The sequence below is a fragment of the Dermacentor silvarum genome, chromosome 2 (genome assembly GCF_013339745.2).
Source record: "Dermacentor silvarum isolate Dsil-2018 chromosome 2, BIME_Dsil_1.4, whole genome shotgun sequence".
Taxonomy (NCBI): Eukaryota; Metazoa; Arthropoda; class Arachnida; order Ixodida; family Ixodidae; genus Dermacentor; species Dermacentor silvarum.
In genome coordinates, this window is record NC_051155.1 from 232,023,699 (window position 1) to 232,028,793 (window position 5,095).

Sequence of the window (5,095 nt, forward strand, 5' to 3'; positions counted from 1 at the left end):
GACGCGGCCTACCGAAAGTAAGGTGAAATTAGATCCGGAAGGCAAAACTGTGCCCAAACAGCTCGGCTAACGATAAAGTGGAATAAGGTGTTTTGGTCAGTTCAGTGCTTCGAGACACGCGGAGTAGTACCTGCGTTCGGGCCTAGGCCATCGAGACGAGCCTCCCCCTCTGAGATGTAGTGGCGCATTAGAACATTTTAGCTGCTTGCCGCCATGACGCAGACCCTCTTACTCCAACGCTTTCAGCTTACCTCAGCCTCATCCCCTCCGGGGGTTGCACGGGAGACTCGGAAGGAAGCAAAGGAAGCAGGCGAGCCGCCAAAAACTGCGGCGAGCTCCGCGCGACGCCTTGGGCGCTCCTTTCCCCGCGGGTCTATTTTCTGGGCATCTCGTGACGCGGGCCCGAAGAGAGAGAGCTGCAGGGACGGCAACGGCGCGGCGGTAGGAAACCCGGGAGACTTCCATCCAAATTGCGGCAGCACTAACGTGATCAATTTGGTCCTTTCCATCTGCCTTGGCCCGGAGCATGACGGAATTTGCTTTCTATTTCCTTTGGTTTGTTTCATTTCCGGCGCGGTGCTTCATCTGAGATGCCGCTCCTCGGCCGAGAGAAGCGCCGGCGCTTGGCTGGCCTGCGGGCTATAGGCTCGTTCGTTCGCGACCCTCTACTGGCCTTACCCTTGCCGCTACGTACGCCATCCCTCGCTATCACCCGATAACTTTCTGCGGTACTACCTTTAATGCTGTGGGCACACGTTATGAAGGAGCTTACGTACCATTCTCTTGTTTCATGGTTAACTATTGTATATTTGAGTTTGTTATTTTATTTTTCCACGCTATGTTTTCTTTGCGTGCAAGGCGCGAATGATTTCAATTACACTATTTCGCTTGTTTTGTAATTCATTTTGTTTTTGCGTGCACTCGATGATGTGAAAATGTGTGAACGTCTTTAGTGAAACTATACCGCGCGTGGTCTCGAGCCGTTACGACCACGCATGCCCTCACTGCATTTGGCCTAACGTCAGGATCGCCAAGAACGCCTCCATGCAGTATACTTCAATGTAATGTTGGCCGCGGTTGAACACTTCTTTTTATATATTGCAACAGCGAAGTGCGCGCAACCCCTGTTCCGGCATAATGTTTTCTTGCAGCAGATTTAGCGCTACCTTTACACTGCTTCACCCTTCTCTCAGTGTAGTGTAGCAAGCTGGAAGCTATCCTGATTTACTTCATTGCCTTCTACATTTAAAGCGAAGCTTTCTCTGCGAACTCTCCTGGACTTTGCTGATTGTGATTGGTGCTGCTGGCTGCCACTGCCGCTGTCTTGCCAAATCGCTCACACACAGTACAGCACGCATAATGAACCGGTGCATGGCCGGCTCTATTCTCCACGAAGATTTGTAATGAAATAACAAACGGTATCTCCATATTCTCACTTCAACAAATAAACGCCTTCAAGCGTTAAATTTATTTACGAAAGCGAAGCTTTCTATGTTTTCTCACCCGGGGTTGCACGTATGCTGGCTGTGTTTCTCGCCGAAGTTGTCTGTTCGCGCACGCACGCAGTTGCACAAACCCAGCGGCACAAGTTGTCTACTAGGCCAGACAGCAGCCAGCAGATTTCTAGTGGCCCAAGCTAGTAGACAACTTGGATCATTGGATTTGTGAAAGAGGCTATATGCGGACAAACATACCGCCAAACGGGTATAAAGTTTGCAAAGAATGCTCATCGCATTAAAATGGGCCGATCCCGGAGAGAGAGTAATCTGCGGTTGCGAGGGTCGCGTGGTTTGCATGGTCCACGCTTCGCCATCTTCCCGGACAGGCGTGCAATTGCTATGCTGCAAAACGTGGTGCAGATGATGAACAGTCTTGTAGCAATTAACCGGCTTCAGGAACGCTTCGCTTTACGTACCCAACATGTGCGTTGGTTCTGCTTAATTGATTTCTTGTCTGTTTTTATGCCTTTGGAACAATAAATTTACCGTCACATCTGCATTTAATACGCGTTGCGGATCTCATTATAAGCTGCCGAGCATGTTCTGACCTTGGGGCAAGTTTGTCTACACGTCGTGTGTTTCAAAGGAGTTCCGAATGTTTTTTCGGAACACGGCCTTAGCCGGGCGCCTGAATTAGCCTTGTGAGTACCTGCTTGTTCTAATCTGGTGGTAAAGGGACATTAAAGCAAAACACTAATACAGTTTAGACGGATAAAGCGTTCTTTGAAAACTCTGGTGTCTTTAATTTTGAAATAATAATTATTAGAAGAGCAAATGAAGATAAAAGTCTGTTTTTTTACTTTCGCGCCGAATCCCCACCTCCGGTACGTCACTGTGACGTCAGGAATTTCAAAGTATTGTTTTCATATTTAGGCCACGGTGACTCACTAAAGGTTCCCGTAACTCGCCATGTTCAATATTTGGCTCCCATAGAACACAATGGAGTCGATCTTTAGCGTTACAGAATGAACTAGTCCCTAGAAGACGCTGTCAAAATCAATGTCGTCACAGCGAGCTGGTGCGGGAACTTCAAGGAGGGGTCGCCAACCATATTTAGTTTGGCTTACCAAGCGCCTTATCGTGGTAAGAGTGGTGTTTTTGATATTGTAGAAGGGCAACTTACTGATACAGAAGAAATGATCTTTCTCTTTAGTGTCCCTTTAAGTACGTACTACGTACGTGTTACTCATAACACTTACCGCAGTACTCCACCGTCTGCGCACCCGCTCGACCGTCACGCCTACATTCAGAGCTATTTACCTTGGCAATTCGCTCGAGCCAACCTGTGGCATATGCGACACGGGTGTGCTGCAGTCACAGCGCACCACCTGGTATGGGCGTTTCCTTGCCTATATGCACTGTAAAACATCTGATTTGCTGGGCTTCGGAGCGCAGTCGTTACAATAAATGATTTGGTCTTTCCAAAAGGGACCCCTACCCACCCGAAAACCATGTAGGACAGCGTGCTGTTGTATCTGCTGAGGAGTAAAACAAACTTAATGGAGGTACCTCTCTGGAAGCACCACAGGGGTGGAACATTATTTGAGTTAGGACCTGCAATTTTTTAGAAAAATTGCCGTAAATTTGTAAGTAAAGAAAAAAAAATAGGAGCATGAAGTTTACAAGTCCGTAACTCTGGATAAAAACCAGATATCAGAGTTTTGTAACCTGCATTCATTAAAGCATCTAGAGCGGACAAATTTTATATATTGATTTGCAGCTTACGTGAATTTGTTACTATGTCCACAAGGGTTTTGAAAAAGTCCTATTCACATAATAATGATACATTTCAGTGCAGTGTATAATACATTAATTTGGCCACTTTATATGTATTATAAGGTACAGATTACCGAATTGTCATATGATTTTTCATTTCCGGTTTACAGAGTTGTAAACTTAATAGTTCCGTCATTTTTTTAAAATTGTGCGATTTTCAACAACTTTTATATAAACATTAAAAAATGAATCAGAAATACGCTTCTACTGTCTCTAGATTTTAACTTTTTCTTTTATATGAAGCAAACCTCATCAAATTCGCTCCTGTGGTTGCCGAGGAAAACAACTTTTCTATTCCCATGCATTAGGACAGGAGCTGCCGAGCTAAAGCTTCCTCTTGAGGTAATCAAGAATCGTCTGGCATTCAAAGCCGGGTTTCCATTCGATGTGATTGAAATCCTACACATTTCAGATACTTGTGAATGCTTTCGTCTATTTCTATGAGACTGTGGGTCGCTCATGCGGAGCCACTCACTTCGAGGCCATGAATCATTTTGAGTCCTGTTGTTGCTAAAAACTGCTACAGTATGGGAAGTATGGAGACTGAAGAGCCTGCTGTACCAAAAATATAGCTTGAAAAAGAAAAAAAGAGATTGATACAAAGGTGTAGACATATAAACATCCCGCATGATTCAGAGTCGACTCATGACCTGTGATAAGCATAGGTATCCTCTACTCGTGCTGAAATAGTCATCGCGCCTACAAAAACACATGACGCTAGGCACTGAGTGATGCTACGTTGGGACGCCAATTTACGCTACTGATAGTGTGGCAAAATTACCGCAGCTGCACTCGTTTAACTGAGTTAGCTTATGTATGCCGCGCTTGGTGTGGACGGAAACAGAAAAACAGACACCACAGCGACACCCTGAAATATTTTCTGCTTGCACCTAGCTGACGATTGCAAAGTATGTGCGTGCGTTCATTGCAAACACGCACTGGCGTGACAGCGTTGATTGATAATTAACAAGCCTGACGGTGATATCTTGGCGCCTTGGTCACACTAGTCGCCTCATGACCACACTAACGACTATCTTCGCGACCTCATTTTTTTTTATTCCAAGCAGAATTAGACTCGAACGCACTTCCCCATCGTGGAGCTGCAAGTATGTATCATTCTGCATACTTGAATGGGGTACTTCATCCTCGTTTTTGTGCATTCTATGTTCATTTATATACTATCATACCCGCAGTGCCCTTTAGGCATTACAGCGGGGAACAGCATCATACAACTAGGTTACAAAACACTATGTAATGGTAGCGAACTCTACATTAACTATATACTCTAAAATAAAGAACGAAATTTCAAAAAGCGGTTGCAAAATGTTCACTAATAAGTATACCAACTATGGCAGCACGTAGTCGATTCTATTCTAAAATGTTTTTGGGAAAAAAAGTGCTTTTGCAAAACTTAGTTCTACAACTGTATTCCCTAACCTTGAGCTCGTGATCTGTTCGTCTGGATATATAATCTGGCTGAAAAATATACTTATTGCGGTCTATTCCAAATTGGCCATAAATTATATTGTGGAAAAGTTTCAAGCGTAATGTCTGCCATCTCTTTCTAAAGTGTCCCATTTTAATGTTTGTTTTGCAGTAGCAATGCTAAGGTTTCTCTCATAGTTGCCGATTACGTACCGTGCTGTTATATTCTGAACTTCTTCTTGTGCGCTTCAAAATGTGTATTTTTGCTGTCATACTTCTGTTACTGTAATTCCATCTTGTGTTTAACTGCAATCTTTAACTGAGAACCTGTGAACATGACAATAAATGGAGATGAAAAAAATGAAAAACAAACAAACAAAAACATGTTGTTTCTG